This window comes from Ahaetulla prasina, chromosome 2 (genome assembly GCF_028640845.1).
Source record: "Ahaetulla prasina isolate Xishuangbanna chromosome 2, ASM2864084v1, whole genome shotgun sequence".
Lineage (NCBI taxonomy): Eukaryota > Metazoa > Chordata > Lepidosauria > Squamata > Colubridae > Ahaetulla > Ahaetulla prasina.
The window spans coordinates 26,582,306-26,604,395 of NC_080540.1; the positions used below are offsets into that span (position 1 = coordinate 26,582,306).

At 42.2% G+C, this 22,090-nt stretch overlaps 2 protein-coding genes and 2 long non-coding RNA genes across 4 annotated transcripts in view; all 4 read right to left on the reverse strand.

The window, feature by feature from the left end:
• Window positions 1-22,090, reverse strand: part of LOC131193426 (zinc finger protein 345-like) — a 212,123-nt gene that overhangs the window by 144,190 nt on the left and 45,843 nt on the right. The gene's annotated exons all lie outside the window — the stretch shown is intronic.
• LOC131193419 (zinc finger protein 420-like) overlaps window positions 1-22,090 on the reverse strand; it is a 106,116-nt gene that overhangs the window by 9,326 nt on the left and 74,700 nt on the right. The window lies entirely within an intron of this gene.
• On the reverse strand, window positions 9,994-15,075 carry LOC131193451 (uncharacterized). Its single transcript, XR_009153918.1, has 3 exons — window positions 15,059-15,075; window positions 14,761-14,881; window positions 9,994-11,029 (listed from the first exon to the last, which is right to left on the reverse strand). It is a non-coding gene; the product is annotated as an uncharacterized LOC131193451 (long non-coding RNA).
• LOC131193450 (uncharacterized) overlaps window positions 16,556-22,090 on the reverse strand; it is a 34,476-nt gene continuing 28,941 nt past the window's right edge. Inside the window, exon 3 of the long non-coding RNA XR_009153917.1 lies at window positions 16,556-16,689. This is a non-coding gene — a long non-coding RNA (uncharacterized LOC131193450). The remainder of the gene's footprint in view (window positions 16,690-22,090) is intronic.

Sequence of the window (22,090 nt, forward strand, 5' to 3'; positions counted from 1 at the left end):
TGATAGATTGGATTGGCAGTTTTTGTTTAAAGTAGTAGAAAAAATGCAATTTGGGGATTATTTTATTCAAGCAATTAAGGCTATATATCGAAAGCAAACAGCTCAAATAATAGTAAATGGTGGATTAACAGAATCCTTCAAGATTGAGAAAGGGACTAGACAAGGATGTCCCTTGTCACCGTTATTATTCATTCTAACTTTGGAAATATTATTGAGTAATATACGTGGTTTAGATCGAATAAGAGGAATTAGAATTAAAAATCAAGATTATAAGTTAAGAGCGTTTGCAGATGATCTGGTTGTTACTTTATCTCAACCAATACATTCAGCCGTATATCTAAAGGAGACAATTGATCAGTATAGTAAGGTATCTGGGTTTAAAGTGAATCAACAGAAGACAAAAATGATAATTAAAAATATGAATACACATCAGAGGGAAGAACTAGAAAGAATAACTGGATGTGAAGTGGTTAAAAAGGTCAAATATCTAGGAGTATATATTACAGCATCGAATGTAAAGTTATATAAAAATAATTATGAGATACTGTGGGGAAAAGTAATTAAAGAAATGGAGAATTGGAAGAAGTTACAATTATCATTGTTGGGAAGAGTGGCAGCTATAAAAATGAATGTTTTGCCTACATTTTTATTTTTGTTTCAAATGATTCCAATATTGAAGAAAGATGCAAATTTACAGGAATGGCAAAAAGGGATTAGTAATTTTGTATGGAAGGGTAAAAAACCGAGAATAAAGTTAAAAATAATGCAAGACGTTAGGGAAAGAGGGGGTTTAAAAATGCCTAACTTGAAATTGTACTATGATGCAGTTGCTTTAGCTTTAATTTCTGATTGGATTAATTTAACAGAGGAAAGAGTTTTGAATATAGAAGGTTATGGTTTATTATATGGTTGGCATGCATATGTATTATATGACAAGAAAATTGATAAGATATTTAAGAATAATATGGTCAGAAGTGCTTTGTTGAAGGTTTGGAAAAAATATCAATATAAGTTAGATGGAAAGATACCAATATGGACTATCCCCAGACATATGATAGAGAATATAAATATATTACAAAAAATGGAGGTTATCACTTACAAAGAGCTTTTGATTATGGAAAAAGGGGAATTACAGTTAAAATCTAGGGAGAAATTGAGGGATGAAGGGAGAAATTATACATGGTTCCAGTATGGACAATTGCAATCTAGATGGAAAATAGATCAGAAAATTGGTATTAGGCAAAGTGATGATAACTTGGTAAAACAAATAAAAGATCAAGGTCAACAGCATATAAAGAGATTATATAATGTATTGGTAGAAATTGATTCAGAAATGGAGTTGGTTAAAGATTGTATGGTAAAATGGGCACAAAATTTTCAACAACCTATAATGTTAGAAACATGGGAAAAATTTTGGGTGAGGAATATTAGATTTACAAAAGTACAAAATTTAAGAGAAAATTTTTATAAAATGTTTTATAGATGGCATTTAAATCCGAAAAAATTGTCATGTATGTATCCAAATGTGAAAGCAAAATGTTGGAGATGTGATTGTGAGGATGCTACTTATTATCATATATGGTGGACTTGCAAAAAAGTTAAAGCTTTTTGGATTAAAATATGGTGGCTTATGCAGAACGTTTTGAAAAAGAAGATCAAGTTTGTTCCATAGTTCTTTTTATTAGGAATAATTCCAGATTGCACTGTTATAGAGACAAAACTGATTTTGAATTTAATAACTGCTGCAAGACTATTGATTGCACAATATTGGAAGAAAGAAGACTTACCTACAATTGGAGAATGGATTAGTAAAGTATCAAATTTAGCAGAAATGGCAAAAATTTCTGCGTACTTGAATGATTATACACAAGAAAAATATATTTTGGAATGGAAAAAGTGGATTGATTATATTCAAAATAAGTATCAGATTAAAAAATACCAATTACTTTTTGAGTGAAGTTAGGAATTGCTATGTATTAGAGCTTAAGAAAGAAAGGAATTGATAGTGTGATGGTGTGAAAGGGAATATTTCATAACATAACATAACATAACATCAGAGTTGGAAGGGACCTTGGAGGCCTTCTAGTCCAACCCCCTGCCCAGGCAGGAAACCCTACACCATCTCAGTCAGATGGTTATCCAACATCTTCTTAAAAATTTCCAGTGCTGGAGCATTCACAACTTCTGAAGGCAAGTCGTTCCACTTATTAATTGTTCTAACTGTCAGGAAATTTCTCCTTAGTTCTAAGTTGCTTCTTTCCTTGATCAGTTTCCACCCATTGCTTCTTGTTCTACCCTCAGGTGCTCTGGAGAACAGCCCAACTCCCACTTCTCTGTGGCAGCCCCTGAGATATTGGAACACTGCTATCATGTCTCCCCTGGTCCTTCTTTTTGTTAAACTAGACATACCCAGTTCCTGCAACCGTTCTTCATATGTTTTATCCTCCAGTCCCCTAATCATCTTTGTTGCTCTTCTCTGCACTCTTTCTAGAGTCTCAACATCTTTTTTACATCGTGGCGACCAAAACTGGATGCAATATTCCAAGTGTGGCCTTACCAAGGCATTATAAAGTGGTACTAGCACTTCACGTGATCTTGATTCTATCCCTCTGTTTATGCAGCCCAGAACTGTGTTGGCCTTTTTAACAGCTGCTGCACACTGCTGGCTCATATCTAGATGGTTATCCACTAGGACTCCAAGATCCCTCTCACAGGTACTACTATTGAGCAAGGTACCACATATACGGTACTGGTGCATTTTGTTTTTTTGGCCTAAATGTAGAACCTTACTTTTTTCACTGTTGAATTTCATTTTGTTAGATAGCGCCCAATGTTCAAGTCTGTCAAGATCTTTCTGTAACTTGAGCCTATCTTCTGGAGTGTTGGCTATTCCTGCCAGCTTGGTGTCATCTGCAAATTTGATGAGTTCCCATCTATCCCTCGTCCAAGTCATTGATGAAGATGTTGAAGAGTACTGGGCCTAAAACAGAGCCTTGGGGTACTCCACTGCATACTTCCTCCATGTGGATGTAGTTCCGTTGAGGACTACGTTGAGTCGTTGGTCAGCCAGTTCTGAATCCATCTGGTGGTGGTGCTGTCTAACCCACATTTTTCTACTTTATCTAGTAGTAGGTTATGGTCTACTTTATCAAATGCTTTACTGAAGTCCAAGTAAATTATATCAACAGCATTCCTCTGGTCTACTAATTTTGTCATTTTGTCGAAGAATGCGATAAGATTAGTCTGGCATGATCTGTTTTTGACAAACCCATGTTGGCTTTTGGTTATTACTTTGTTTGCTTCTAGGTGTTCGTGATTCGTTGCTTGATTATCTTTTCCAGAATCTTCCCCGGTATTGAGGTCAGACTGATAGGTCTGTAGTTTCCTGGATCTGTTTTTTTTCCTTTTTTGAAGATGGGAACTACATCAGCTCTTTTCCAGTCCTCTGGCAGCTCCCCTGTGCTCCAGGATCTTTGAAAGATATAGTTCAGTGGTTCTGAGATCACGTCTGCCAGTTCCTTCAGAACCTTGGGGTGTAATCCATCCGGTCCTGGTGATTTGAACTCGTCTAGGGTAGACAGGTGTTCACTTACCATTTTCTTCCCTATTTTAACTTGTGTTTCTAATCTGTTTTTTGTAGTGCTGTTTTTGATAGGTTGGATTGTTTTTTCCTTTTGTGTAAAGACAGATGCAAAATATGAGTTAAGTAGATCTGCTTTCTCCCTGTTGCTTGTCATCTTCTTGCCACTTTCTCCCAGCAATGGGCCAATTGTTTCCTTGACTTTTTTCTTGTTTTTAACATGTTGGAAGAAGCTTTTTTTATTATTTTTTACTTTTGTCGCTAGCCTTTGTTCATTGTGAGCCTTAGCTTTCCTCACTTCATCTTTACAGGCTCGGGCTATTTGCTGATATTCTGCCTTAGTTATTTGCCCCTCTTTCCACTTTTTATATTTGTCCTTTTTGTCTTTCAATTTGTCAGATAGTTCTTTATGCATCCATGCTGGTTTCTTTTGTGATCTACTATTTTTCTTCTTCATTGGTATTGTGTTAGACTGTGCTTTTATAATCTCACTTTTCAAAATTTCCCAAGCTTCTTGAGTTGTTTTCCCCCTGAGGATTCTCATCCATTGAATCCTTCTCAAGATCTCTCTAAGTTTATTGAAATTAGCTCTCTTAAAGTCCAAGACTCTAGTTTGACTTTGTTCTACTACTTGTATTTGCTTAATGTTGAATTCCAATATTGCGTGGTCACTTGCCCCCAAGGTTCCTGTAGCTTCAACACCTTCTATCATTTCATCTCTGTTAGTGAGAATTAAGTCCAATATGGCTGATCCCCTTGTCGCCTTCTCTATTTTTTGGGAAACAAAGTTGTCTGCTAGGTTTGTTAGGAACCTGTTGGATTTTCCACTTGGTGCAGAGTTTGTTTCCCAGTTGATGTCAGGGTAGTTAAAATCCCCCATTACTACTGTGATGTGCTTCCTACATACCTTAGTTAGCTGACTAGCAAAAAGTTCATCTACTTCCTCTGTTTGGTTGGGTGGCCTATAGTATAGACCTATGGCAATATGTTTGCTTTTATTTTTTAGATTATGTTTGTTAGTTACTATACCCTGTATTCTGTTCTGGGAAGTCTCGGGGGGGAGGGGGGAAATGGGGTGGGGGGAAGGGGAAGATTATAAATTGATTGCCATTGTACAGGAATAACGGTAGAATTAAACAAGTTGGAATGGTGTAAAGTTGGGGCTGCTCGGTAACCATTCCAGAAGGGAAAGGCTAAGGAAAGAGGAGTAAAGAAGGAAGAAAGTAGGTAGGCAGGTAGGTAGGTAGGAAAGAAGGGAGGGAGAAGAAAGGATAGGAGGGGAAGGAGGAGGGGAAGATAGACGGTTAGAAAGGATGGAAATGAGAAGTGCGAAAGAGGAGGGGAAGTAGGAAAGTGAGGAGAGGATGGTGGGGAAAGTAGAAGAAGGTTGAGAAGGGTAGGAAGGATTAAGGAAGGGAGTGGCGACCGAGCAGGCCTGATTGAGCATAATCTGAGTATAGGATCGATTGTTGGATAAGTGATTGTACTGTACACTGGTTAAATTGTGGGAATTATTATGGAAAATAAAAAAAAAATTACCCGGGAAAAAAATATTTACAATAAACGAGAAAGTCAGGCTAACAGGAGCATCATGAGATTAACCAACACTACAGCATCACCATGAGGTAAAATTATCAAGCCCACAGAGGAAAAAAGGCGGGAAACAGGACACTCCCCCTTTACACTCAAACTAACCAATCACAGCAGAGACTGCCTCATGCAGGGGACAGCTCTATCCAACCAATCAGCTGTAACTGAGTGTTCTGACTCCTTCTACAATTCCACTGTTCCAGCTACTAAATTTCAATATCTTATCAGAATCCCTTACCTAAGGAAGCCATGTTCCTCTTGGTTTCCAGCATGACCTCCCGGTACAGATTTAGATTTAGATTTAGATTTATTTAATTTTTATACCGCCCTTCTCCCGAAGGACTGGTTTACAGCCAACATAAAAACAATTTTATAAATAGAATTAAAAACATTTTAAAAATCTAATTCAATTTTGGCTAACCCCATTTAAAACTATTAATAGAAAAATGATAAAACCCCAGTTAAAAACCGCAATGCATTAGGCCAGCCCTGCGTGGTAAAACAGAAAGGTCTTGAGTTCATGTCGGAAGGTCCGGAGGTCGGGGAGTAATCGTAGCCCCAGAGGAAGCTCATTCCAGAGGGCCGGTGCTCCCACAGGGAAGGCTCTCCCCCTGGGGGTCGCCAGTCGACATTGTTTGGCTGACGGCACCCTGAGAAGATCCTCTCTGTGTGAGCGCACAGGTCGGTGGGAGGCTATCGGTGGCTGCAGGCGATCCTGTAAATAGCCCGGTCTTATGCCATGGAGCGCTTTAAAGGTGGTAACCAACACCTTGAATTGCACCCGGAAGACCACTGGCAACCAGTGCAGCTTGCGCAGGAGAGGTGTTATATGGGAGCCACGAGTAGCTCCCTCTATTACCCGCGCAACTGCATTCTGGACCAGTTGGAGCCTCCGGGTGCTCTTCAAGGGGAGCCCCATGTAGAGAGCATTACAGTAGTCCAGGCGGGAAGTGATGAGGGCATGAGTGACCGTGCATAGGGAATCCCGGTCTATGAAGGGCATAGACAGGCATATCAGGCAAACCTGATAAAAAGATCCCCTGGCGACGGCCGTCATATGTTCTTCTAATGACAGCCGAGCATCCAGGAGAACACCCAAGTCACGAACCCTCTCCATAGGGGCTAATGACTCGGCTCCAACAGTCAGCAATGGAACCAGCTGGCTGTACCGGGATGCCGGCATCCACAGCCACTCAGTCTTGGAGGGATTGAGTTGAAGCCCATTCCTCCCCATCCAGACCCGCACGGCCTCCAGACACCGGGACATCACTTCAACAGCCTCGTTGGGGTGGAAATGTACAGCCGAGTATCATCAGTGTACTGATGATATCGCACCCCAAAACCATGGATGATCACGTTGGTTGATGATCTCTGGAGGGCCAGGGATAGGGGTTACTCCTCGGCCCTGGTCCTATTAGATCTCTCAGCGGCTTTCGATACCATTGATCATGGTATCCTGCTGCACCGGTTGGGGAGTTTGGGAGTGGGAGGCACTGTTTATTGGTGGTTCTCCTCCTACCTCTCTGACCGGACGCAGACGGTGTTGGCAGGGGGGCAGAGATTGACCCCGAGGCGCCTCACTTGTGGGGTGCCGCAGGGGTCGATTCTCTCGCCTCTCCTGTTCAACATCTATATGAAGCCGCAGGGTGAGATTATTAGTGGTTTTGGGGGGAGGTTCCAACTGTACGCTGATGATACGCAGCTGTACTTTTCCATCCCAGGCCACCCCAATGAAGCTATCGAAGTACTGTCCCGGTGTCTGGAAGCTGTACGGGTCTGGATGTGGAGAAACAGGCTCAAGCTCAATCCCTCCAAGACGGAGTGGCTGTGGATGCCGGCACCCCTGTACAGTCAGCTGCAGCCGCGGCTGACTGTTGGGGGTGAGTCACTGGCCCCGATGGAAAGGGTGCGCAACTTGGGCATTCTCCTGGATGGACGGTTGTCTTTTGAAGATCACTGGACGGCCGTCTCCAGGAGACCTTTTTATCAGGTCCGCCTGATTAGCCAGTTGCGCCCCTTCCTTGACCGGGATGTCCTATGCACGGTCACTCATGCTCTTGTTACCTCTCGCTTGGATTACTGCAATGCTCTCTACATGGGGCTCCCCTTGAAGAGCACCCGGAGGCTCCAGTTGGTCCAGAATGCAGCTGCGCGGGTGATAGAGGGAGCCGCTCGTGGCTCCCATGTGACACCACTCCTGCACAGGCTGCGCAGGCTGCACTGGTTACCTGTGGTCTTTCAGGTGCACTTCAAGGTGTTGGTTACTACCTTTAAAGCGCTCCATGGCTTAGGGCCGGGTTATTTACAGGACCGCCTACTGCTATCGAATGCCTCCCACCGACCCGTGCGTTCTCACAGAGAGGGACTCCTAAGGGTGCTGTCCAACAAGCAATGTCAGCTGGTGGCCCCCAGGGGAAGGGCCTTCTCTGTGGGGGCTCCTACGCTCTGGAATGAACTTCCCCCAGGACTCCGCCAACTTCCTGACCTTCAAACCTTTTGCCGCGAGCTGAAAACATATTTATTTATTCGCGCAGGACTGGCATAGGATTTTAGTTTTTAATTGGGTTTTACTGTTTTAATTATATTTTAATTTGGGCCAATCCCTCGTTAGTGCATTTCTGGCCTGATTGTACAGCATTTTATCACCTTTTCTGTAGGCTTCCTCTTTGGAATGTCATAACTGCTTAAGTTTAGGTGTGAACCAAGGTTTGTTGTTACTGTATATTCGCAAGTTCCTTGTAGGTACACATAGGTCTTCACAGAAGCTGACATATGATGTCACAGTATCTGTGAGTTCATCCAGGTCTGCAGAGGTATCTTTAAAAATATTCCAATCAGTGCAGTCAAAACATGCCTGCAGCTTTAATTTTGATTCCTCCGTCCAGGTCTTCACTGATTTAATTATTGGTTTTGTGGCTTTAAGTCTTTGCCTGTAAGCAGGTACAAGGTGAATCATGCAATGATCAGGGTGTCCTACAGCTGCACGTGGTAAAGACCGATAGGCATCTTTTAGTGTTGTGTAGCAATGGTCTAGAGTATTCTTGCCTCTGGTGGGACAATTGACATGCTGAAAGTATTTTGGTAGCTCTTGCCTTAAGTTTGCCTTGTTTAGATCTCCCAAAACAATGGCCAGTGAATCAGGGTGTTTGGCTTCAGCTTCCATGATTTGGTCAGCTAGAGTTCGTAATGCCTTGTTTACACAGGCTTGTGGTGGGACATAAACAGCAATTAGAAGAAATGAGGAAAATTCACGAGGCGAATAGTATGGTTTGCAGTTGATAATTAGAGTCTCTAAATTGTTGTCACAGAATTTGTAAATTATATTAAAATCTTGACACCAGTTTCTATTAATATATAGGCATAAGCCTCCTCCTTTCTTTTTACCAGATATTTCTGGAATCCTGTCTGATCGTTCAATCTGAAATCCTGGAATGTTCAGGCTGCTATTTTCAATTGATTCATTTAACCAGGTTTCAGAGAAGCATAGGACTGCTGAATTGCGAAAATCAGAATAGTATTTGTTTAAGAGGAGTATTTCATCCATCTTATTTGCAAGTGAGCGTATATTTGTTAGGAAAATTGAAGGCAGAGGAGTTTTAATGCGAGTTCTTAGCTTGATTAAGATCCCGGATCACTTACCCCTCTTCCTTCGTTTCCGTCATTTGGTTTTTTTAGTAATCCATGGCTCCGTGGGAATTGCCTCCTCCTGTATTAGAATCTCCTCCGTGTTTGTAAAGACAGGCGGGAGTGAGATTAAAGAAAGCTGCTCCTTAAAGAAATGTTCCTTAATTTTTAGCAGATGGTCTCGTGAGTAGGAAATCCGTAGTGAGTCACAGAGAACAATTAGAAATAAAGAAACAATTAGAGAGCATTTCACCGAGGCAGCCTTCGTCGGCGCCATCTTACTGCAAGCTTCAATCGCAACATTACACAAGCAGAAAAGGGATTTAAGCTTAATGTGAACCGCTACAATCTTGACTGCAGAAAATATGACTTCAGTAACAGAGTTGTTAACGCCTGGAATGCACTACCTGACTCTGTGGTCTCTTCCCAAAATCCTCAAAGCTTTAACCAAAAACTATCTACTATTGACCTCACCCCCATTCCTAAGAGGTCTGTAAGGGGCGTGCATAAGAGCAGCAATGTGCCTACCGTTCCTGTCCCAGTGTCCCCTTTGATTGTATCAAATTCATATAGTTTTTATACTTATGCTTATATATATGCTTATATATCGTATAGTTATTTAATGCTTACGCTTACATATACTGTTGTGACAAAATAAATAAATAAATAAATAAAAATAAAGGTGGGGTTGAACATTTAATTTCTGCGTAAAAGGAAACCTTGGGTTTTACTTTTTACTTTGAGGTTTCGTGTGACGTATTAGTAGTGCTTTTATTTATTTATTTTATTTATTTATTTATTATTTAAATTTATATATATATAAATTTATAAAGCCTTATTAAGGCCACACCTGGAGTACTGCATCCAGTTTTGGTCACCATGTTAGAAAAAGATGTGGAGACTTTGGAAAAAGTGCAGAGAAGAGAAACTAGGATAATTAAAGAAGCTGAAGAAGCTTCTTGGATGAGAAGCAAAATGTCTTCAAAGAAAAAAACAAGAAAGTCTAGTTGCCTTTGGGACACTTTCAGGGAGGGGGAGAATCTTCCTACCTGAGTTGGAAGCTGAACAGCTCTTAATCCTCTGCTACAAAGAACCGAGGTTCCAGGAGATGAAGGCAAGGCCATCAGAGTGTCTAGGAATGGGGGGGGGGGGAAGCAAAGGAATAATTGGCTATCAAACATCCTAACCATATTCTAGAAGCTACAGTGCAGAAGGGCGATTCTACATATCTTTATGCGAACTAGGGAATCCGTTTATTTGAGTACTTTGCAGACAGAACAACAATACATAGAAGCTGCTAACGTTGGGTGAGAGGAAAACCGAAAGGTGTGGAAGGACCAAGGAATGGATTCAGAGGCAGATTATCTCAGCCATGAATTTACACATTAAAGTATCACAGAACTTCACTCTGGAGGCCTCAAGTAGATCCCATCCCATATCCAGGGAGCTACTGATGCTGTCCCTGATCCAGTTTCCTGGGTTGCTGTTATCTCAGGGAACTTGGACTAGGTCCAGCATTAATATGAAATTACCTGCAATACTTCAGGAATATTAAAACCTATTTTAACACGTATCATATATCATAATCAAGAAATGGCTGTATTTATGAAAGTTTTGGGGGTCGTGCATCCAGCACACAAATCAGCTTTGATGAATTTATGAAAAGTCAGTGGTGGACTTGTGTGTGATGGACTTGTGTCCCTGAGTATGTAGAAATCACTTAGATACTTAGATCTTAGATAAATGGCAGGAATTATGGGAGAGGAATAGAAATTAACTTTAGCAACTACCTACAAAGAAAACCTTCATAAGATGTTTTACAGGTGGCATCTCCCACACACAAGATTAGCTAAAAGGAAGAAAAACCTCTCTCTGATGCGTTGGAAAGGTAAGGCAGTGCCAGGAACCTTCTATCATATGTGGTGGGTCTGTCCAAAAGCTAAGGATTTTTGGCATCAGATAAAACGATGGCTTGAAGAGATGTTAAATCAAAAAATAGATTCAAAGCCAGAACTCTTCCTACTGGGTATCCCAAAGGATAAATATAATACAGGAACAATGTAGTTAATGTTGCATTTATTAACGGCAGCGAGACTGGTCTTTGCACAAAATTGGAAGAGTAAAGAGACACATAGACCCTGAAGAAGAGATAATAAATAAGATACTGACTTGCGCAGAAATGGACAGGCTGACTCTAGAACTCGAAGACAAAGGTGAAATGGAATATCACGAAATCTGGAATAAAATCAGTGGTTGGAGAGGAGGAAGGTAGGGAAGTAATTTTCACAGAGGAAGAGATTGATGTATCTGAATTTTGATTGATTGTACATATTCATATATTGAATACGAATCATATTTGTCGTAAGGTAAAATTTGACAGAAATGTTTGAACCAGAAAAGTCGCACTATGTCCAATGTTTTTAATTGTATATTTAATTAAAAAAAACTTTTTAAAAAAAAGAAATTGTGCCCTGTGTGTTGAAAATGTGCTTTGCAAGCAGGATAGCTGCTTAGCTGGCAAGATGGTGGTGGGCTAAGATCCTGGGAAAAAATGTATGTTGGTCATATATATAAAAATAATTATGTTGTGACATTTAGGCTGAAGTAATGAGCAACTGTCCTGTTGCTTATGGTAAGGTGTCAAAATCATGAAAGTCATGTGCCTTTGTGGACTTCAGGTATATAAAGCGAGGGTGGAGAATGGAGGTTTTCAATCAGTCTCAAGCCATCCCATCCCCTTGACTGCTTGTTTGATTGATCCTCATTGCAATGCGATTCATGGAAGTAAGGTGAAGGTAAAGGTTCCCCTTGCACATATGTGCTAGTCGTTCCTGACTCTAGGGGGCGGTGCTCATCTCCGTTTCAAAGCTGAAGAGCGAGCACTGTCCGAAGGCTTCTCCATAGTCATGTGGCCAGGAAGACCAAACGCCAAAGGTGCACAGAACGCTGTTAGCTTCCCACCAAAGGTGGTCCCTATTTTTCTACTTGCATTTTTTACCTAGTTTCGAACTGCTAGGTGGGCAGAAGCTGTTACAAGTAACAGGAGCTCATCCCGTTACGTGGCACTAGGGATTTGAACCGCTGAACTGCTGACCTTTCAATCGACAAGTTCAGCATCTTAGCCACTGAGCCACTGCATCCCTACTTAATGTAAGTAGTTTCTGTTTATAACGGTCTAAATTCTGATAAACCTCAGAATCCTAAAGTGGGAATTTTTGTGGTGTGCCATCTGTTCAATTGTTATTAAGTGTAGCTATGCTCATAATCAGGTTTTCCCCCGACGCTTCTGACAAGCAAAGCCAATAGAGAAGACTGATTCACTGAACCACAACTGCACTGTGGTTCACTTAACAACTGGGGCAAGAAAAGTCGTAAAAGGGGGCAAAACTCACTCAGCAACTGTCTCGCTTAGTGACAGAAATTTAGGGCTCGATTGTGGTTGTAAATCAGCCTCGCATGAGGCGTTTCTCTTACAGAGCCAAGCATTTCAAAAAGAAGAAGTTTACATGATTGGTTATCTTTTTTTTTATTGAAAAAGTTTTACAAAACTTTTTCCCCCCCTTTCGCCCCTAATCCCCTCCCCCCTCCCTTCACAAACCCCCCTCTCCCTACCCTGGACTTTCTGGAACAAACACAAGGTATAGTTAAAAATATAACAAACATATACTAAAAATTTCCCTTCCTAACTGAATTATACTCCTACAATTTTCATCAATTCCCAACCTCCCCCAAAACAATCAAAAATGATATATCATTCAAAGGCAGTCTGATAACTCTTAGTCTGATATCTGTTTTGAATATAGTCAATCCATTTTTTCCACTCATTTAGATATCTTTCTTGCGTATTGTCTTTCAAAAAGGCTGAGATTTTTGCCATCTCAGCCAAATTGGCAACTTTCAATATCCATTCTCCTATTGTAGGTACTTCTTTTTTCTTCCAATACTGTCCTATCTCAGTAGTCTTGCCGCTGTTATTAGATTTAAAATCAGTTTAATCTCAGTTACTGCACAGTCCGTGATAATTCCCAGCAGAAAAAGTTGCGGCAGGAACTTTATCTTCTTTTTCAAAACATTTTGTAAAATCCACCAAATTCTTATCCAGAAAGCCTTAATATTTTTACAAGTCCACCACATATGAAAATATGTAGCGTCATCACAATTACATCTCCAACATTTTGCTTGCATATCTGGATACATACACGATAATTTCTTAGGATCTAAATGCCATCTATAAAACATTTTATAAAAATTTTCCCTTAAATTCTGTGCTTGTGTAAATTTAACATTTCTAACCCAAATTTTTTCCCAAGTTTCCAATAATATTGGCTCCTGAAAATTTTGTGCCCACTTTATCATACAGTCCTTTACCAAGTCCCTTTCAGAGTCTATTTCGAGTAACACATTATACAATCTCTTTATATGCTCCTGAGATTGATTTCTAATTTGCTTTACCAAATTTTCCTCATTCTGGACTATACCAATTTTCTGATCTTCCTTCCATCTAGCACGTAATTGCCCATATTGGAACCAAGTATAATTTTTCCCTTCTTCTTTTAATACGTGCAAAGATTTTAATTGCAAACTAACACTTTCCATATACAAAAGATCTTTATATGTAATCATTTCCTGAGTCTGTTCTAAATTTATGTTTTCTATTGTATGTCTAGGACTTGCCCACATAGGAACCTTATCATTTAATTTATGAAAATATTTCTTCCAGACGCGCAAGAGAGCAATTCTTAACACATGGTTTTTAAAAGTCTTATCCACTTTTTTATCATAAATTAAATATGCATGCCATCCATATAATAAAGCATAACCTTCTATATTCAAAATTCTCTCCTCCGTTAGATTAAACCAATCACTTATTACAGAGAGAACAGCTGCTTCATAATATAATTTAAAATTAGGCATTTTTAAGCCTCCCCTTTCCCGTGAATCTTGAATTATTTTCATTTTAACCCTCGCTTTTTTACCTTCCCATATAAATTTGTTAATTCCAGTCTGCCATTCCTCCAAATTTTTATCTTTTTTTATTATTGGTATCATCTGAAAGAATAAAAATCTAGGTAAAACATTCATTTTGATAGCAGCTATTCTCCCCAGATTGGTTATCTCATTATATTTCCATATATGGGAGATATCTTACACCATCTGTTACTTTCGATACACACTTCTTGCAATATTTCTGTTAGAGGAATATTCTAACCCATAGGTCGAGAGACACGTTATAACATTTAGCAAGTTCTCCATACTTTCCAGAGGTTTGCAACATAATACTTCTGCAAAGCAATATCACTTCTAATATTTTAGGGTATTTTCCCACTTAGCCTTATTAAGATATGATTCAGATTATGAGTATATCATTTGATCTAGAAACACTAAACTAAATAATCTATTACTTTTCCACACTGCCTCCAAGGTTCCTATGCCCACATCCTGTAGCGATGAATTTTTAACAAGCCTGGTGTGGTTTGCCTATCACCCTTCCCCACACACGTCCTCTATTCCAGCCATTTCAGAAAACAGAGTAACAGAGGTCTTCTAACCCCTATACCACAGGTTTCAAACTCCCCACTTCACGTGACATTTCAAGTTTTTTTTCCCTTCCTGGATCTCGGTTGCAGTTTTAAAATAGGTGGACTTCCACTCCCAGAATTCCCCAGCCAGCCATCCTATATCCTATTATATTACCTCATATATATGTCTATATACTATATAATCTTTTTTTGTGATGCTTATATATATTGTTGTGACAAAAATAAATAAATAAAAAAAAGTCCACAGATCTTAAAAGTCACCAAGGCTGAGACAGGCTGGCCTATCGGAAAAGGGTGAGACCTTTTCAAATGGACACAAGACTTTAAAAACACAGTTGAATTAAACAATGAAAAGGAATTCAGGAATGAGATTCACTCGGGCAAAGTCAATCCTGAGGATTCAAGGGCCTCAGCAGGAGCCTTTACCTGATGCTCCCTCCTGAGGTGGCTCGTCCTGAGCAACGCCCCGAAACAACGGCTCCTGGGGGGGATCGCCCCCGGTCCCTCCGGCCGCCTGAGCATCCATTGAACCCCAAACCTTCTGGCTCTGAAACAGCAGCAGAGAAAAGAAAGTGACGGGAGACGATCAGAAAGGGAATAATCTCCCTGAGGAGAAGGTGGGGGCTGCAGGAGCGATCTTAGCAGCGCCCCAAGAAGCTGCCTTGAAGGGTCTCCTGTCCGAGCATTTCCCCAGGTGGGAAAAAGGAAGGAAGGAGCTTCTTACCGGGCGCTCGATAGGAAAGAGGCGGCTCTCTTCCTCGCCCAGACTCCGCTCCCCGAAAAGATGCGCGCAGGAACAGTTCCGCGATCCGTTTTCCTCGCAGCCACGCCGCTCACCCTCCCTCTCTCTCTCTCCCTTCCCAGCCACGCACGTGGATCGCCCTTCTCAGAATTGCCCCAGCCAAGACTTTGCAGAGCCCAACCTGGAAGCTCTTCTAGCTCCTCCCCTCCCCGTCCAGCTCCTCCCATTCTCCAAAGGGGGGAGGGTACCGCCCCCTCGGGGGTCCCCCTGCCTGTGCCCCCCCTTCGGCAACGGGGGCAGCGGTCCCGGGTGGGATGGGCAGCTGGGCAGCGAGTTCAGGGCTGCTTCTGCCGAGGCAGTCAGGGAAAGAGGGGAGAGAGGGAGGGGACGAAGCCCGGGGACGGGAGGAGGGGAGGGAAGGGGATGCGGAGCAGCAAAGTTAGAAGGGAATCGCCCTTGAACAGAATAACAGAGTTTGCAGGACCCTTGGAGACAATAAGATCCCCCCAACCCTTATTCTGGTCAAGGGCGATTCCTTCCTAACTTTGCTGCTCCGCTTCCCTCCCCTCCTCCCCTCCCTCTCTCCCCTCTTTCTCTGACTGCCTGGGGCAAAAAAGCAACGGACTCGCTGCCCAGCTGAGCATCCCAGCCGGAGGGGGGGGCAGGCAGGGAGACCCCCGAGTGGGCGGTGCTCTCCGCCCTTTAGAGAATGGGAGGAGCTGGACGGAGAGGGGAGGAGTTACAAGCACTTCCTGGCTGGGGTCGTTCCGGGGAGGGGGATCCACGTGCGAGGCCGGGAAGGAAGGAAGCTTAGCCGGCGGGGCTGCGAGGAAAGCGGGCCTCTCTTTTCCTGCGCGCATCTTTTGGACCGAGAAACAGAGCCGCCTTTCCCTGCGGGCGCCAAGTAAGAAGCTGCCTTCTTCCTTCCTTCCTTCCTCCCTCCCTCCCTCCCTCCCTCCTTCTTTCCTCCCTCCCTCCCTCCCTTTCTTCCTTCCTTCCTTTTTACCACCTGGGGAAATGCTCGGACAGGAGACCCTTCAATGCAGCTTCTTTGGGGGCTGCTAAAATCCCTCCTGCAGTCCCCACTTTCTCCTTGGGGAGATTATTAGTATTATTCTTTGCTGGCCCTTCCTGATCGTTTCCCGTCACTTTCTTTTCTCTGCGGCCGTTTCAGATCCAGGAGGCTTGGAGTTCAATGGCTGCGAAACCGGCCGGGGGAAAAATGGGGCGATCCCTCCCGTGATCTGTTGTTTCGGGGAGTTTCTCAAGAGGAGCCGCCTCCGGAGAGAGCATCGGGTGAAGGCTCCTTCTGAAGCCTTTGAATCTCTTTGCCCTCGTTGCTTTCATCCCTCGATTCCTTTTCATTCTTCAGTTGAATTCATTCATTCTTCAACGTTGAGAAACGTTGCTGTAAACCAGGGCTGGGGAATTAGGGCCCTTTTAGGACTGGTGGACTTCAACTCCCAGCATCCCTCAGCCAGCTGTGTCAGGTATTCTGGGAGTTGAAGTCCACCAGTCCTAAAAGGCCCGTAGTTCCCCACTTCTGCCATAGGTTATTCCAAAAGGCAAGTCCCAGTTGTGAAAAAAGAGCTTTTGTAGTCTTCCTTGATTATCTGATAAGGGAAGGTGAAGATTATAGAAACATAGAATAAGAGTTGGTCCTTTAATGCATCCATTCATGGCTGAGAGAGCTACCTCTGAATCCAATCCCTGGTCCTTCCACACCTCTCAGTTTTCCTCTCACCCAGGGGGAGCTACTATGTATTGTTTTTTTTTATTGAAAATGTTTTTACAAAAAAAAGTTTCCCCCCTTTCCTCCCTCCCTTCAAAACCCCCCTTCCCCCTCCCCCCCCCGACTTCCCAGAACAAACACAACGTATAGTTAAAAATAAAACAATCATATGCTAAAAAAATTTCCTAACTCCTGCATTTCTCATCAAATCCTAACCTCCCCCAATACAATCAGAAATAATACATCCTAATCATTCAAAGGCAGTCTGGTATCTCTTCATCTGATATCTGTTTTGAATATAGTCAATCTTTCTTGCATATTGTCTTTCAAAAAGGCTGAGATTTTTGCCATCTCTGCCAAATTGGCAACCACCTATTTTAAAACTGCAACCGAGATCCAGGAAGGGAAAAAAACTTGAAATAGAATAAGAGTTGGTCCTTTAATGCATCCATTCATGGCTGAGAGATCTGCCTCTGAATCCAATCCCTGGTCCTTCCACACCTCTCAGTTTTCCTCTCACCCAGGGGGAGCTGCTATGTATTGTTATTGTGGCTGCAAGGGACTCACATTAAGTGCTTCCCTAGTTAGCCTAGGAATAGGCTAAAAGAAGCCCTTTGCATTGTAGGCTGAAGAATATTATTAGGATGTTTGATAGCAAATTATTCCTATTGCTGTTTTTTCCCCCCACTCCTAGACACTCTCATGGCCTCGTCTTCATCTCCTGGAACCTCAGTTCTTTGTAATGGAGGATTAACGGCGGTTGAGCTTCCAATGCAGGTAGAAAGATTCTCCCCTCATCTCCCCAGATGTGCCAATCTCCCAATAACAGAATAACACCATTGGAAGGGAATTTGGAGATCTTCTAGTCCAACCTTGAACTTTACTTGGACTTCAGTAAAGCATTTGATAAAGTAGACCATAACCTACTACTAGATAAAGTAGAAAAATGTGGGTTAGACAGCACCACCACCAGATGGATTCGTAACTGCCTGACCAACCGCACTCAACGTGTAGTCCTCAATAGAACTACATCCACATGGAGGGAAGTATGCAGTGGAGTACCCCAAGGCTCTGTTTTAGGCCCAGTACTCTTCAACATCTTCATCAATGACTTGGACGAGGGGATAGATGGGGAACTCATCAAATTTGCAGATGACACCAAGCTGGCAGGAATAGCCAACACTCCAGAAGATAGGCTCAAGTTACAGAAAGATCTTGACAGACTTGAACATTGGGCGCTAACTAACACAATGAAATTCAACAATGAAAAAAGTAAGGTCAAAAAAACAAAATGCACAGGTACGGTATATGTGTCTTCCTGAGCGATCGAGATGCGCACAGCACCAACAAGGGCCGGAAGAAGAGGCAAATACAGGGGAGCTTTGCTCCCACTCTGGAATATGGAGTGAGTCTCTATCCGCCGCCGTCTCCCTTACTTTAGTTTAGTTTACTTTATTGTCATTGCATCTCGTGCAACGAACTTAAATGCCATCTTCGGTGTACATTAGAACTATAAAAATAAAACACAGACATACATCCTTCACATTCCATACAATTGAATTGAAAACCCCTGATATTGCATTACTATTGCACTATACAATAGAATTCATATATAGTTACTGTTCTGGGATAGAAGCTGTTTTTCAGCCTACTTGTCCTTGTTTTTGTTATCCTGTACCGTCTTCCAGATGGTAATAGTTCAAAAAAAGGGTCCCCACAATGAGACGGATCTTTAAGAATGTTTTGAACTTTCATAAGGCAGTGGAAGCTATAAAGCTCTTCCAAAGAGGGGAAAGGGAAACCTATGAAACTCAGGGCAATGATGTTGACCATCTGGAGTGCTGTCCTATCTGCCGTTGTGCAATTGGCAAACCATACACAGGTGCAGTAAGTTAAAATACTCTCTATGGTGCAGCAGTAGACGGTCACCACCAGTTTCTCATTCAGTTGTTGTTTCCTGAGAAGTCTCAGGTAGCATAATCTCTTCTGGACCCTTTTGACCAGGGCTGCAATGCGAGTGCCCCAGGTCAGGTCCTCTTTTATGATAACACCCAGAACTTAAAAATGGTTACTTGCTCCACTCTGCCTCCATTCATAAGCAAGGGCTGGATGTCTGATCTATTCTTTCTGTAGTCCACTATAAGCTGTTTGATCTTATTGGTGCTGAGGACCAAATTATTGTCTCCACACCACGAAAGCAACCGGTCCACCTCATGTCGATAGGCAGACTCATCCCCCATGGAGATGAGTCCCACCACTGTTGTATCATCTACAAATTTAGTAATGGTATTACTATTACCTTCTCAGGCGAGGAGTGACTGGGAGGGGAGAGTGAGGGGAGGGGCCAGCCAGTGGTGGGTTCAGCCAACAGGGAGCCACAGCAGAGGGACTAAAGAGCCACATGCGACTCTGGAGCCACAGGTTGCCGACACCCGGTCTAGCCCATCAATGGACAACAAAGGAATATGGGGTTGCTGCTCCTGTGGAATCGGCCAAACCAATGAAACATTAACTAGATGTATCTCTAGCCAGAGGCACTTTATGTTTTTGGAAAGGTTCTCAAGGGAAGATGTTCGGTCATGAAATTGCACAGCAGCTGTCAAGATGAAGTCGGAGATACTGACACAGACTTGTAGATTTTATATAAATATAAATATATTTAACTTAGAAATTTACAGCAATCTTTGTCATCATCCACAAAAGGAAGAACATAAGATAGTCAGGAACATCATGAGGTAAATCGAAAACATCATGCAGAACAACAGAAGGAAAAAAAGGAGGGAAAGAAGGGAAACTCCCCCTTTATACTTACCGCAACCAATCAGAGCGTAGATTGCATCATGCATGAGTCAGCACACTCTAACTAATCAATTACAATTGTGTTGCGCCCTATTGTACACTTTACTGTTCCAGCTACTAAATTCAATATCCTACATGCTTGTTTGTCCTACTTGGAAATTCTACAGTTTGTTCATTAAGAAGAAGACTCGCATGTAATTCATTGAAGTGTTTATTGTTAGGAATATTCATGGGATATGTCGTGTTTTTTTCTTCTCCCTGTGTCAGGAATTGATATCGCTTGAGGATGTAGCTGTGTTTTTCTCCGTGGAGGAGTGGGCCCTGCTGGATTCTGAGCAAAAAGCCCTGTACCAGGAGGTCATGCAGGAAACCAAGAGGAACTTGGCCTCCTTAGGTGAGGGATTCTGTTAAGATATTGAAATTTAGTAGCCAAAGGTCAAATCTTATATCAGCTTAATAACAAGGATAGCATCATCTCTTGAACAGAGGGGAGTTGGGAAGAATATTGATACTGGTCAAATACAGCAATGGTGTTTCATCCCCTTTGCACCTATATTTGTGTTAACTTTTCTATTCTTTCTGTTGCAAGCAGGTGACGGATGGGAGATGGAGGATTCTGGCCAAGAGGCAGCAGCACATTTCCCAAAAGAGAAAAAGGAAGTTGAAGAAAAAATGTATGAAAAGCCAAGTTCTGAGCAAAACCAGTTAACTGTTGAGCTGGAGAATTGCTCTGGTTTATCTTCTGCAGATACCAATGTCTTATTGGACACAGATGATTGCCAAGAAAAAGAAGTGTGTTCAAGGTGCGGGAAAACACTCCGAGATGAATTTGGATTATGTGACTGTTGTAAAAGCCCTGCTGGAGAGAAACAGGATGAAAGCAGGCCACCTTCCAGAAGGAGCCTTCTTCCTCCTTTACATGAAAGAACACAAGAAGGAGGGGAAATGTTCAAATGTACGGAGTGTGCAGAAAGCTTCAGTACAAGCCGCTCCCTTGCACTGCATAAAAAGATTCACAAAGCAGAGGATCCACACAAATGTCTGGATTGTGGAAGGACCTTCAGGCAGAAAAATCATCTTAATTCACATAAGAAGGTCCACGAAGAGAGGAAGCAGCATCAATGCATTAATAGGGGAAACAGCTTCGGAAGCAGCGCCTCCCTTACTTCCCATCAAAGCCTCCACAGAGAGGAGAGGTTGCATCAACGCAGGGAGGGTAGAACGAGGTTTACTGGGAGCAAGGAACCGAATTCCCGGAAAAAAAGCCCCACTGGGAATAATTCATTTAAATGCCTGGAATGTGGGAAGAGCTTCCGCTATGCAAGTGATCTCACTTACCATAATAGGATCCATACAGGGGAAAAGCCGTATCATTGCACGGTGTGTGGAAAGAGCTTCACCCAAAAAGGCAGTTTCAATGTACATCATAAGATCCACACTGGAGAGAAGCCGTGTAAATGCACAGAGTGTGGAAAATTCTTCAGGACCTCCAGTAGCCTTACTTGCCATAAGAAGATTCACACAAGGGAGAAACCCTATAAGTGCGCAGAGTGTGGCATGAGTTTCAGTAGAAGTAGTTACCTTTGTAGCCACAAGAGGATCCACACTGGGGAGAAACCACATACATGTTATGAGTGCGGAAAAAGCTTTAGTCGAAGTAATTCACTCAGGATCCATAGGAGGATTCACTCAGGGGAGAAACCCTATAAATGCCTGGAGTGTGGAAAATGTTTTCGTTTGAGTGATCAGCTTACCTCCCACCATAGGCTCCACACAGGAGAGAAGCCATTTAAATGCACAGAGTGTGGCATGAGTTTCAGTAGAAGTAGTTACCTTTGTAGCCATAAAAGAATCCACACAGGGGAGAAGCCATATGAGTGTGTGGAGTAAAAAGAAATTCAGAACCGTGACTTTATTCGCCATAAGATAGCAGGAAAAGACAACGCTAATTGGCTCATGTTGATTCTCAAAATTTGCTATAATCCTCACTGAAGTGTCCCAGGAGAATCTGTAGCAATACATGGCATACGGGAGGGGCTTCCAAAGCAACAGAAGCTTTTCGACCCATTAAAAATAAGAGTTGTGTTGTATATTTAGTCACACCAGAACAACAAGAAGCAGGATCTTCAGTGAGCACTTCACTGGGAGAAAGAGATACAAAAGAAGGAAATATTGAACCAATACAAGGTTCATTTTTTTTGTCAAAAATAAACACAGGACTGTTGGTGTTGTGTCTGCACCATCTAAAATTGGTTGGCTTTAACTGATTTCTAGTATGAGATACGATATTGATTGTGTTTCTTTTCTGTGAATGCCCTAACTTGTACAGTAGCTAAAGGCTTAGCTTACACATCTCAGATATGCCAGTTCAGGAATTCTGGAAGTTGAAGCCTACAAATCATAAAAGGTCCATGGTTCACCATCCCTGGTCTAAATAGAAGGATCCTTGGAGATTCAATTAAAGGTTAGACTTAGAATAAAAG